Below are 14,536 nucleotides of genomic sequence, written 5' to 3'. Positions count from 1 at the left end.
TTGCCTTCCTTGTCCGGGTGAGAGCAACGTGGACCTTGAAATGCGCATTTCTACATTTGCTTACAATACAGATTTCCATTTTTTTTCCGATGACGGTGACAATAAACTTCATTCCCGTTTTATTCGATTAAATCCGCGATCCCGTCCCGGGAGCAATAAATTGTCCCATTCCAAGCGCCCTGCAGCAAACATCCAAGCACGCGAGTCCCGAGGCCCAAGAATGCACTTTATTACCATCTGGTGGTCAAACGAGAGCACTGCGACACGAATCAAGAATCAATCAGCTTTATGGTCGGGCATCCTGCCTGGTGGTTATGAGAATGTATCTGCGTCGCTATTAGCCGGACAGGCGTGACGATGTACTGGGAGCATTACGTAAAGCGCACGATGCCTCAAATGACGGTCATAAAAAAAAAAAAAAGACGCCAAATACATAACGCGACGGATATAAAGATGAATTGAAACATTTAGTCCTGCGGAGGTGCAAGTGTGAAAACAAAAGCGTCACGTGCGAGGTAAAGCGCCGGCAGGTTAATCGTCCATCACATGAATGGTGTCGTTGTTGTTTACAGTTGGGAGGGGGGTTGGGGGTGCGACAAGGGCTTGTTTCGCCTTCCCTATTGGCCAATGCCCTTCGCTCGGAAAGCTAAACGAGCGATTGATTTTGGCCCACTCTGCGATAGCAGTTTGTCATTGGTAATCAATGACCCAACATGAGCTTGGACACGCTTACGTCTTTTCAAGTCGGCCGGCCCTCCCGTCATCGTTATTCATCGCGCCAAATGGAACGGAAACACCCGTCCAAGGCTTAAGCGTGTCCGCCTTGGACAATGGAGAGTAATGAAATGTCCACTGATCCCAGAAGGAAGTCCAAAGTCTCCTTTCAGCGCTTTGTCCTTCGGTCCTCACGTAAAGCATATCAATCGGACCTGAAGAACGCAAATTGCTTCAGTGCTGCTTTCAAGGAAACTGGGAAATGGGAACCACCACTGCGCTAGTCCAAGTGCTATTTTACATTAGCCGCTGTTGAGAATGTTTTGGTCATATCATAACTATTTTATTTGATTTTTAAAATTTTTTTGACTGTACAATGTTTGACACATGAAGCTAATATAATTAATTTCTTTAGCAAGGCCAATGACGAGAATAATTTTGCAGTGATCACATGCTATTGATATTTGTGTGTGTGTGTGTGTGTGTGTGTGTGTGTGGGGCCAACAACACAAAAAAAGTTTGCAATTGAATCCCACCATTCTTTTAGTCGGCCATGTTTTATGAGTGTGTGTGTGTGTGTGTGTTGACCTTCCGCTCCCCGAAAGCAGACGCGTGGCATTCCCCCGTTTTCTCGCCCACACTTCCACATCCGCCTCTCCCCCTTAATCCTGCCACCTAACCTGTGGACCGAAAAAAGGCAACCGTAAAAACGCCAGTCCCCGTTTAGCGGATTCATCCGTGTGAAATATGTGCCGGGGGCCAGCGACGGGGGCTCATCAATCTGCAGCCGTAACCTCCAGAAAGCAACATCTGCAGCTTGGCGGCGTCACAAATATAGCCTTCTGTCCACTTTCCCCTGATCGATTTTCCTCCCCGGCCGCCGCAGAGGTCGGTCGTCCTTCCCAGCCGACACTCGGCCTGTTGGTCATGGAAGATGTTGATTGGGCCGGCTTGACCATGAAGGTGATGACACACTGGAGCGCACCCAAGTGGAGAGCGTAGTCGGCAGAACAGATTTGCTCGGCGGGCACATTTGGGGGTAGAGTGTGAAGAATTGGAAGTAAAAAAAAACAAAAAAAAACAGTCAGTTTCTCAGTAGTAGTCATTGTCAAGATGATACTGTAAATTAATTTCATGGTTCCGGGTTCTGCGTAGTGGGAAACTATGGACACGATTATTTTTGGGCCAAGGTGAAGCGCTTCAAAGCACCGGGCCAAATGTACCCCAAATTGGGTGAAATGGCGAACCCGTTTTTTTTTTCCTAAAGAATAGCAGAAACAAAATGTTCAACGAATGCAAGGTGAGATATCCTTGAACTTACAGAACAGAAACATTGCGAGCAGATTCAGCTCTTGAAGCCATCTGCTGATGATGTGAGAAATATGGTGGCCATGTAGGGTCCAAAAAAAAAAATAAAATAAAATTTTTGCTTCCGTTACATGGCGCGACAGACGGTTTCGTTACATTTTTGACAGCTTCTCTATTGCAAATTTTGCTCATCGATTTCTCTACCGCAATCCGATCGACGGCTTGACTTTTGATGTGATGCTAAGCTGCGTTACATTATACACACACACACAAATGATCTGATGCAGTTCCACGGCATGACTTACGTGTGGGGGGGGGGGGGGGGGGGGGGGACTTAAACCAAATGAAAACAACACCATACAAATCTTTGTGACAAAATTTGCACATGGAAGTAGCCACTCGCTAGTGGTTACGATGACATCCTGACACCCCCCCCCCTCCTCACCCCTCCCCAGAGGGAAATTTTTCAGAAGATGTCGTAATCATGTCAGCAGTACCGTCAATGGTGTTGAAAGCAAAGTTACATTATTTCATGCAAATTGCATGAGGGAAAACGGATCAAAAGACGAGATTGGGTTAGCGGAGCGAAAGGGACGGCGAATGCGGAAGCGGAGAGACGGAGGGACGCCAATGCAGGAGGGAAATAATTGTTTGTGACGTTGTCCAAATCGTTTACATCTGCTGTCTGTCTGCGGGTTGCCACAGCGTACCTGTTTGTTTGGTTGTTTTTTTTTTTCTTCCTTTTTTTTGGCTCCCACGATGAATTGCCATTCCACTTTTTTGCCTCATTGGAAGTCAACTGAATTGATCGTCAGAAAACCTCGATGAAGGCGATGTTGGAAGCAACATTTTATTGGACGTCAAGAACGGGATGTCATCAGAATAAAGCGATGGGATGCATTTGTGTGCATAACCTTCATGCTCCGTCACGTCACGTTACATTATGCTACGTTACTTTAGCCCGCTGCGTAACATGACGCTCCATTAGTTGGTCTTCACTGGAAACTTTCTGTGCTTGTATCACAAAAACACAGACAAAAAAAAAGAAAATAAAATAAAAATAATAAAACGCCCCAAAGAAAAATTTTCGTAAACAATCCAGCCTGCGTTGGTGCTTGTGGTTGTTCATCTCAAGCTGCTTTGCTATCTGCTGTACTGCAGTGAGGCTGCAAAGGCCCCCGAGCAGATCCCGAATTTTTTTTTTTTTTTTTTTTTTATTGCTGCCTCGGTAACTATTTACTCTGTGAGCTCTTCTCCGTATTTTTCCGAGTGTGCGGGTGAGTGCGTATCCGTTACCGGCTGGATGAAATAAATCCCCAAAGGGTGAAAGCGACCGGCACGGAGAGGGGAATAAGACCCTCTCTGGAAATCCGTTTGTCGCCAACCCCATTATGCCCCCCCCCCCTCTTTTTTTTTTAATGACATTTCACAGCACGCTGATTTAACACGGCGGCGGCGGCCGGCAGGAGACTGAGAGGATTGCAAATGGGCCTCACGGGAAGCTCGCGAGTAGCGTTTGCTTCTTTGTCTCACCGCTCTACACCTTAATCCTCAGATGAAACACGACGTATGCTTGCAGTTATTACTTTTTTTTTTTACAGCTTCATTTCTTTTAAGATGTGTTGTTGCGTGACGCTCAGTCGCATCGCGGTACATGCGTGGAGCCGCGTTACGGGACTTTGCGCTACGATAAGTTGGCGCCACCTAAAGTTGCGCCCTCGTGTGTCACATTTTGCTTTGCGACAACGTTCTCTCTCGCTATTTTGTCGCAGTACATGATTGTTATGTTTTGTTACGTTGTCATGTTACATGACGTTATTTTGTTATGTTGCAATATTCATTTTGTGCACAAAAAAAAAAAGCATTTTTTAATAAACCCGCGGGGTCATGACCTCCAATCAGGTTAATAAGCACTGATGTGTTATCACGTTGCACGAGGCCACATGACGCCATTTGGCTTTGCTTTACTTTCACGAAAAGTTATGTTATGCAATAGTACATTAAGTAATGCAAATTGAAAGAACAAGACGTTTTCACTTGGGACTGAACAACTTTTTTCTCATTGACGAATCAACGTCGCAGGTCGATTTTGTCGTTGATATTTTTTGCCAGTACTTTTCGCTGCTACGTCTCAGTTTTCTAGCTTTCATTTAAATTCAGGGGTGTCAAACTCGTTTTTGTCGCGGGCCACAGCGTAGTTACGGTTTGACTTGGGAAGTCCGTTATGAATTTTGGGAAACCATTATACATGTTGAGTCACCTTCGCAGATTACATACACGGCGCACCACAAATGGATGGATGACTAGTTTTAAAATCACAAGTCAAGACTAATGACTTTTATTGTGGATTACATATGACAATTTGACATTTTGGTTCAGACTTTAGCAAGCATCATGGAACTTGACATGCTTGATTTGCTTTCGCGGGCCGCATAAAATGATGTGGTGGGCCAGATCTGGCCCCCAAGGCCATGACTTTGACACCGGTGATTTAATTGAACACTTGAGTCTTGTAAGCGTAGCAGAGGTTAGCGCGCCGTCGTCCGCCGCGCTGCATTCCGCAAGGCGAAATATGACACAAAACCGAGCTGACACTTGAATGCAAACTCTGCGTTGTTACGACACCGCGCACTTTGTCTCAAACAATCACGGTGGACCAATACAGTTGTCCTTGCGCCTAATGCCACCAGATGGACCTCTCGGTAAAACCGCAATTGGATTAGAGCGCGCGCTTTGAGCGATTGTGAGAGGGGAAAAAAAAAAAAAAAAAAGAAGCCGTCGTCTTCGCCGGCGCCCGGTCCGGATAACCGATAGCTCGTTGAATAATTCATCGGCGAGCACAAAAACATAAGCTAATATGTTTTTCTAAGTATGATGGATGGCGTTTTGTCCAAACGAGCGGAACATGAGGCAGAATGCTCGCGATGCCGGCGCTGAGGGAGGAGGAGGAACATTCCGGTTAGCCGGCTGCAACCCGATCGATAGTGACAAGTTTGAGTTCAAAATGAAGATCTCATTTATTTCAAGAGTGCAGAAGGAATGCTTAAGTATCTCAGAAGTACTTCTACAGAAGTAGTGTGGTTAGAAGGGCCGACGCCTAATTGCTCCGTGCGGGACCCACTCCAATAAATAAACCTTCCACATAAATAAATGCCTCGGCCAAAAAAAAGTGTCGCCTCGAAACAAACGACGGTACAAAATAAACACCTGGAACTTGTCGCAGCTCCGGAGATGAACTCTGAGTACGCGACAACATCCCATCATGCATGAAAAAATATCTTGTCCTCTTTCGACGGTCAGTTTCTTTTCACCTTTTTTGTTTTGTTTTTTTTTTTAATTTGAAATCCCAAACCTGTCTCAATGAAAACCCAAATGTTCAACCCTAATTTAGCCTGTAACTAAGACATTGAAACCCAACCCCGGCTTAAAATAAACCCCAAACCCGAATGTTAAGCTAAGCGCTACAGTGCGCTGCATCGATGCTATGCTCCATAGCGCCATGCTAGGCTACGAGATTTCGCTACATGACATGACGCTGCGTTTGGTCACGCGACGTAACAGTTCGGGACAATGTGTTATGCTACATAGCATTAGCCAAATGATGTTACGTCACGTAATATTGCTCGACGTCATGTTACTCATGATAAAGTGACGCTATAATCGCTGCTAATAAAAAACAGGCGACATTAAACTGCGCTCCATAACACGACGCTACGTATCTTTACATGACAAGAGTTGTTGAACATACGGTTGCGCTAGCTAACGTTGACATTCATCATGCTATGCTATATTATTATGTACAAAACATTGTACGACATTACATACAATATTCTGTTTGGAACGTCACGCTAGAGGATGTTGCCTACGTTGCGTTGTTCTAGCAAACTATATGCTCCCTAACACTACACGAAATAACCATTTTATATATCGCAATGCTCTACTTTTCCTTTCGGTATTAAATTCCGTAAATTCCATTTTTGCTCCACATGCCGCCGTGTGTGGTTACTCCTCGGAACGACTTTTGTGGCACAAAACGGCTTCATTTGTCAGAAGGCGCGCTGAATGATTCATCGCACGACGACTACCGTCTTGTTTGTACGACTACACTGATGACGACGAACCCGACGCGGAGGTCGCACTCGTTAGGGCACCGGGCCAGACGCGCACTTCCTCATTAAGTCGCAGACGATGTGTAACGTAAAAGAAAAAAAAATAAATCGGAAGTTGTGATGTATATTTGATGCTGTGTGGGGCTTTGCTTGGCACGCACTCGCTACCTCGCCAAGACGCCATGAAACATTCAACGGCCCATTTGCATATCAAGCGACTTTTCTGCCGAGCTAAATTTGGGGCGGAGGAATTACTCGCCCGTTTCACCGAATCGGCGTACACACGCTTAACACACAGGAGGCAGGATATCTATTTTTGTACCCCCCCCCCCACCCGCATACATTTGCACCCCTCCGTGGCTGACGACCATCCTTTTCTGTTTTCGTATTCCACCTCAGAGACCTGCGATAAATTGTCGACATGTAAATCTCTCGTGTGTGAAATTGTCTGTGCTTTAAGGAAGACGTCGGCGTCAGTGTCGTTTCTGCCGACAGCTGGCGGAGAGTGACAACAGAACGTTTCTTTTCCTTTTTTTTTTTTAAACAGCTGTCACATCTCGCTGGAAATATATCGACGCCGTATTGTCGGGATGATGTCAGTCACGGCTAAGTGGCAGCGCTTTGCGTCCACTTTATCCGAAGGGCATGGAAAAATGTCACAAACGGAAAAGCCGCGCTAATAAAATGCAACTCTGATGTCACGCGTCAGCAGAAAGCCAGATGAGATAACTTCAAATTTAAAGCTGTCCAGCTTCTATCTTATCAAACTGTCCTGATACGGACGCGTCCACCTTCTCTTGACCAACATTTTTTTTTGGTGAAGAAAATAGAATAAAGTGTAATTGCACATCCACTCCAGCAGTTGGCAGTGGCGCCCTCATTGTCAGAGAGTGCGCAGGAAGCATTCGCGCTAAGGTGTTTTGTAGACTTCAGTGTTTTGTACATTGTGCTCCAGAGTTAATGTTGTTGAACTTAATTTCAATTTGCGATTATTTATTGACATTACTTCATTTTAATTTTCAGAATGCAATGATGCAATAAGTTGGTCATAAATGTTTACAGTTTAAACTGAAGATCCCCCCCCCCCCCCCCCATGCAAATTGATGCACTTAAAATCGTTTCTCTTACAGACTAAAAAAAACCTCGTTGGACACCACTGACATGCCACAATAACTTAACACAACTTTAAATGGGCATATGAAAATGTTAGCTCTAATGGAAAGCGAGCAACACGACACAACAAACTACGAGAGGCTATCATTAGCGTAACCGCAATTTAAACAACATAGGAAACATCTTTAAGGATGGGTAACTCGCATCATAAAAAAACAAGGATACAATTAAACAACATAAATACCGTGTCCCCTTTCCATCCAGGAGCTTGCATCAATTTAAAATTCGTGACATCGAACAGCTACGATGTTCAATCAACAACGCGTTCCATCGCCGACTTTTTTTTTCTTGAAGTCAAGAGGTCGCTTGCGGATCGACACTTCCTAAATGACCGGAAAAGCACCAAAATAAAAGCAAGTAATATACAATATAATACAATACAATACATCCTGATTTCTATAGCGCTTTCACAACGGTTGCAGCCGTAATAAAAATAAAGCATTGCATGAACAGGATTTTAATAGTAAATACAAAAACAATTTGCTTTTATTATTTAAATCTATATATTTTTTATAAGTGTTTTTAGACAGATCAATGCAGAACTTTTTCGTTATTTTTCAATTAATAGCAATTCCGTTCATGTAAATTTATCCTCCCACAAATGTAAACTAATTCCCCTGTAAAGTTTCCAACCTACAAAACTCACAAAATTTCGCAGGCCTATTTGTGAGCGCACGCACGTGGACGGGGCTTGTCCCAGGCGAGGGTCTGGAGGTCTGAGCAATGGCAACCAGATGGGCCCCGGCTCAAAGCGTCCTTTCGTGAGGGTCACTCTGAAAACACCTCTGCTGCGTTTTCCGCCTCATTAGGAAGCCAGCTCGCCCTCCCGCGATGGCCGACCTTTGCAGGGTCGCAGGTGAGCGCGAGCTTACCTCGACTGACTTTTGTCGAGAGATACTGCTCGTCTATCAGTCGTAAGGCACGTGTGGACTAATTCACCAATTCCTGATCTGGACGGAGCCGTGAATGCCCTGCGAGTTCATGGCAAGCAGTCCAGGTTGCGATAAAAGCAGTCATGTTCTATGAGCGCATTGATGCTAGCTGAACAGGACACCCGCATACCTTCCGTCATCCGTTATTGACTTTATAGATTCTCCCGCTCTTCCCCATTAGCCTCCGAGGATCGCGAGAAGTTTCCTCGGCATCGGCGCAAATGTGAAGAGGACAAATTGGCCGCGGGAAGCTCAGTGGAAACGTGTCACCTCGGGAAGGAAAACGAAGCCTTGCGGCTAATTGGGCTTGTCGATGAAACGGCGGTGGAAAAGGAGCTACGCTAACGGCTAATTTCGGATGTGAGATCCTGGCCTTTTGTGACTCGAAGCCACTCTTGACTTCATGCTTGGCCTGAAGAAATCTTTACATTTTATTCAAGCATCACATAGCAATATCGACCTACCCACCAACAGCCGACTTAGAAACCGTGTGTTTGCGTCTGCGATAAAACAAGACAAACCAAGTGATGAAGTCGCCGTGGCAACGCCACAACTCAGTGAAACTGACTGCCGAATATGATCAGGAGAGAGGACGAAAACACTTTTGGGGAAATTGAAACGTCCGTGAAAGGTCAGCCGGGTAATAAGAGCAACTGGTGGGAAGGATTGGATGATCGCATCATCTGGTGATCTGCGCGCTGATACGCGATCGGCGTGAAGAAGGCAGCCAGTTGGCTAAAGTGACTCTTACGGGTTTAGGGGTTCAAACAGCCCCCTCGCTCCCCTCGCTCCCCTCGCTCTACCTTTCCTTTTCAGCCATCGTCTCGGCGTTTGATTCATCTCCTTCGATCCGTCTCTGCCTCGGAGCAAGGTGACATTGGCGACGTTCATGGATATTAATGGCACTTCTTTGGGAGAAGGGAAAGCCGGCTGATTGCACCGCACGTGCAGATGGACTTTTTTTGGGGGGCTTGAAGGGAAGACACGCAAAAAAAAAAAAAAGACGAGGTGCCAAAATGACTCTCAACGACATTCCGGTTTTTAAAATGTACAGCGTGGGATTCTCCTCCGTCGCTTAGCAACACTGCCCATGGACTCGGGTCGTCGTCGTACTTCATCAGCGACAAAATCGAGTTCGAGGACAATAGATTGAAAGATGGTCGTAAATGTCTTGGGGGGGGGGGGTAGTTGGCAGGGAACGGTTCCAACGAAGCGCCGTCGCAACTCGAGGCTACGTCAGAACGAGGTTGGACCGGATCTGAAAATCCTCCTGAAGTGCAGCAACCAACTATTGACTTTGTTACTTCCCACCGCCGCCAAGTCCTATCAAAGCTGGGCTGTCTTAGTACGCCGTGATATCTTTCATGAACTTTTAACTGTGATGCTCAACCCCCCCCCCCCCTCTCCTGCCGTTTTTAGCCGCCGGAAGCTCGACGCTTCTGCTCTTTTTTTTTTTGCTTGAAAGGCGCCTTTGTCATTAAGCCACGTTTCCTCGCATCTGCGCTAATTGACACCTTGATCATCCCACACTGGGTGACGGAGCGGAGAAGAAGACAAGGTCCAATTAGCATCATTGCAAAGCCAAGCCTACGCCCCCCCCCCCCCCCCACTACAACCCCGCGAGTGCCAGGTGCTTCCTCTGGATCTCATTTAAAAAAAAGAAACTCTCGAGTTATTTTAGTTGGAGGAGGAAAAAAAAATTGGTTTCCCGCTCGTTATTGCGGCGGATTTATCTCGCTGCCAATCACTCGCTCTTGTTAGCGATCCAGCAGCGTGAGGAAGGAAAATGTGTTGAAGATAATAACGCTGCGTCGTACTGAGTGATCGTAACGATCAGAAGAGCAGCTGCGAAAGTGCCTGCGTAAAGTCAGGGGAAAGGGGAATGGCAGAGGTGCATCGTGGGAAATACACAGGCACTCCAAAAGGATATATCTTGGAGGGGGGGGGGGGGGGGAACATGAGTTGTAGGGGGGTTCTACTAACCTGGAAAAGGACAAAATGGGCATGACAATTTCAGACTTCCCTTTTTTTTTTTAGGGTAAGGCTTTATCAGCCTTTTTTTGCTGCGTATTTGCATGCCTTTTTTGTGGGTCTACTCATGTAAAGACCAAATTTCAAGTTGCTGATGAAAAATGGCTTCTCGGGCTGAATTTCCATCAAATTATGGGTGGTAACAACCTGGAAATGGTCAAAGCGAGCCCAAAGTTGCAAACTTTGTGTGTTTTCAGCATGACTTTGAGACTTTTTTGTGGGTCTACTCATGAAAAACAAGTCTACCAAATTTCATGTCACAGGCCGAAACAGCCCTTTGGAGAGGAATTTTCCAAATGTTCCAAGGGGGCCATTGCTATTGACCAGGAAAAGGCCCCATACGAGCCTAAATTGGTTTCTTCAAAACATCGCAGCCGACTTTCAGTTACTGCTTCTCGAGAGTTTTTTTTTTTTTTGTGGATCTACTCATGACAGACATGCCTACCCAATTTTGTGCCGAGAAGTCAAACCACCTGCAGGGGCTGAATTTTCACGCGCTTTCACCTCCTCAGTTGAGTGTTAGCGCCCCGGCGGACTGTCGACAAGCAGCCTGACACATGTTGGGATGCGTTTCGGGAGCGCTGGCCCCTCCAGGTGCTTTCAACAACTGGGTCACGGATCTAAACAGCTCTCGGTGTGTTTGCGCCGTCCTCTGCATGCCACACGACAGTCGGCGACACACCGCAGGTGTTTCATTTATAATGCAGTGGCTGAACCCAGCCGGCGTTGAACAAGGTTGGCGTGAAAGGAGCCCTAAAAGCTTCGTGGCACGCCAAAAACGCAAGTCAAGAGTTAGGCCAAAGAATGTCGTCTTAGTGCCAAGAAGTCAGGCCGGGACATCTCGAAATGATCGCTTGTTATAAAACGCAGAAACGAGAATAGTTTTTGTAGTTAAAAAAAAAAAGTCATGTGAGTGATGCACCAAAAAAAGTTTTTGGGGGGTTGGTTTTAATGAAAATTAAGGATTTTTTTGGGGATGTATTTTTAAATCAAATTTTTGATCTTCCTTGATTGGAAAGCGGTAAACTATATTTTTAGGCAATGCTATGGCATAAATTATTTTTATGTTGTCATTTTAAGAATTAAAAAAAAACGTTTTGGCAAACAAAAAAAGCCCCCAATGACTCTTTCACCAAAAACACAAAATTGAGTGGCCATGTCTATCATCCCAGGACGCAAAAAAAAAGTCTCAAGGACTCATGAAACCGAGAAATGAAAAGGAAGTCGGCCATTTTGGTTTGAGGAAGCCATTAGGCTCTGAAAAATTTGCCATCATTTGGCCAAATGAGCAGCAAACTGAAGACGGTAGAACAGACAGATGGGCGGCGCAAAATAATAATGCTCCTTTGCCTTCACCCCGTTTCATGTCGGTGGAGCACGGCGTCCAAAATGGATCGTTTTGGAGCATTGATCATGAAAAACTGGTGTTACGAGGACGCGTTCATCACCGTTTTTTAACAGCTTTTTGTCCAAATAACGATCTCCGGTCACATCACAATGCCTTCTGCGCTGTTGTTCTCAGTAAAAACCTTGCTAAGAGCAATAACAATGATAAACTACTCACGTTACCCCAAACTCACCCCTAAAAAAAACAACAAAAAAAACCCACCCTTCCCCACCTCAAAAATCATTGCCTTTTTTTCCCTCCAAAAAAAACTGCTTTGCCGTGAGACAATGCAGCCGCGGCTCATTATTTTGATTTTCTTTTTTTGGTGCGGGAGAAGAAAAACACCATCAAAACAGCATCTTAATGTCGCCTCAGGCTGAATTATGCCGTGGAATTAGAAAGTTACGGCGTTACTCTTCATGTCTTTATCGCCGGCGTCCTCCCGCCGGGTAGATTTACGGCCGCATTAGCGCCGTGCTAGCCCATCATTCACGGCCAAGGGGAGATTACTTGCTTGGAGCGGACAAAGAACGCCAAATCCAAATGCTGGGGGATCATTTGTAGGGTTTCATTTCACTTTAGGGAGGGAGCTGGAGTTGGGAAAACCTTTCGAGCGCCGATTGAAGTTTTCTTGATAGCGATCCGAATGTCCGAGTACACACAATTCACGGGGTTTACGGGAAGCAAAGAAAAAACCTGAGCGCAAATGACCGCAAAAAAAAAAAAAAAAAAAAAAAAACAACAGTAGCTACTTGCTAGCTCACAAATGGATGAACGCGCAAATAAAATCAATAAAGCAAATCAAGCAAAATCAGTTTTAGAGAAGCGAACAAGCGGCTTAACTAACAAGCGAACCAAATGAAAAACAGCAACAAATCGGACATCAAAATGAGTCCCCGGAGAAGTTGAAATGGTTTCCATGACGACGAGGTGAAATTCACTCATCCCTGGGGCTGACATCTGCTGCGTTTTTACAAAACGCCGTCTTCCCCTCTGGATTATAGAAAGATTCCTTTTTTTTTTCTTCCCCCGTAAGCGTTCGCACTCTGTGAAACATTGCCGGCAAATTGATTTTTGGTGGGGCCTGCATGATCGAGAGCCCGTCCTGATGAGACAGAGATCCCTCTGCAGCCGATTTGTCATAAATCCTTCTTGTCCGACGACAGGAGTATTCATCATGGTTGTGGGGGGGAATTAAGTTTTAGCTGTCAGTGGGCCGAGCGGGGGGAGGGGGGGGTGGCGGCCTGAGAGGGATTGCCCAGCAAAAAAAACTCATCATGTCTTGCCGTGAGTTCACACCAAAACATAAACCACCGCCGCCGACTTAAAAGTGATCAGAATAATCCATTTCGATGGCAAGGATGACTTTTCTTCTTTCTCTTTTTTCTTTCTGTATTCCAAATTTTGACAGCCCGAGAAAGTCACAATATACCACCAGTTGGAAAAAAAACGTAATTTTCCAAAAACACAAATTTACCAAGACAAACATTTGCATTTATTTTGAATCAATCACAGAAAGTCCGAATATTACAAGAACTCTCATTTTTACTTTTAATTGCAATTTTATCAGAATAAAGTGCTATGATGAGAACATGAGAAAAATTTTACGAGACCAAAATAATCCAAATTTGACCCTTCAAAAATATGAGGATTAAAAAAAAAAATTGGTCACAACTTCATCACTCTTTTTGTGGCGTTAAGCCCAGATCCAAAAAAAACCCCGCCATGTTATTTCTTTCCATTTCCGACGACGGCCCAACGCTATATCGCCTGACGCCTGTGATTCGTCGAGGAAGCGATTACGGGATTTCACACTTTTCGGGGAGGAAAGTGTGTTTTTTGCGCGCCGCCGAGGAGACGCGAGGGGATTAAAGTCACAGGCACGGCACTAATAACAAGTGACAAGGGGAGGAAATTAGAAAGGCGAGTTAGCGCGACGGCAACGCGGTCCAGATGGCGCGCCGCCGTCGTCTGCAAGCATAAAAAAAAACAAAAAAAAAACAGCAAATGAATCAGATTGATGATGATGCTCGATGTCGCTCATGTCAGGCCGACATATTGGGAGCCGTCAGCTAGCAATGCTAATGTGCTAACGTTGATTATTAACGCGCGATTTTCAGAAACAATTATTAGCTTCTAGAATAATTATTATATATCAAGAACATGTGCTCTAAAGCCAAATAAGACGCAAAATTCTACTGTTGATGTTTTTTGTTCAAATATAGAAACCTTTTCTTCTCATTTGTGGCTTGATTTCTTTTATTTACAATCTCAGCAAAAATATCATACAATTCGTTTCATTGTACGCTTTGTTAAATACCTAAATAAACTTTTTTATTCTCCCCCCCCCCACCACTTTTTTTTTTTTTGCAACAGTAGAAAAATCAAGACGAATGTCATTCACGCCGTACAGAATGTACATTTGGCGACACACAAATTGGTCACATGACACAAACGCACGCAAAATAGACATTCATTCCTTTTGCTGAATTGTTTTGATCGCACGTTGACAAAAGGGAAGTTTGATACTAACGACTCCACAACAATGAAAAAAAATGATTGAGGTGGCCACAAATTTCTTTTGGGGGGGGGGGGGGGTTTGAATGAAAATAAAAACGGGCAACATTAGGAGTTTTTTTTTTTTGGGGGGGGGGGGTGGCCATGAACAAAAACTCACCAGTTTTTGCAAGTGTGCAAACAAGAAATTGAGGAAAATTAGCGACCGGGACCCGTTTCATTGACTGACGCGGAAATCGGGAGTGCGTGTCTGTCATACAAGTACGCAGGAAAAAGTCTCAAGGAATATTGAAAACTGAACATTGAACATATGTTGGTTTGTTTCTCCCTTTTTAGTCGGAAACCAGAGTTGTGAGTGTATCTGG

At 45.0% G+C, this 14,536-nt stretch overlaps 1 long non-coding RNA gene across 1 annotated transcript; it reads right to left on the bottom strand.

The window, feature by feature from the left end:
- On the bottom strand, positions 1 to 2,122 carry LOC127587973 (uncharacterized). The gene is made up of 2 exons (XR_007958929.1): positions 1,303 to 2,122; positions 1 to 929 (listed from the first exon to the last, which is right to left on the bottom strand). It is a non-coding gene; the product is annotated as an uncharacterized LOC127587973 (long non-coding RNA).
- Positions 2,123 to 14,536: the final 12,414 nt, after the last annotated feature.

Source organism: Hippocampus zosterae, chromosome 16 (assembly GCF_025434085.1).
Source record: "Hippocampus zosterae strain Florida chromosome 16, ASM2543408v3, whole genome shotgun sequence".
In the NCBI taxonomy this organism is placed as follows: Eukaryota; Metazoa; Chordata; class Actinopteri; order Syngnathiformes; family Syngnathidae; genus Hippocampus; species Hippocampus zosterae.
This window is presented reverse-complemented; position numbering and strand designations above follow the sequence as displayed.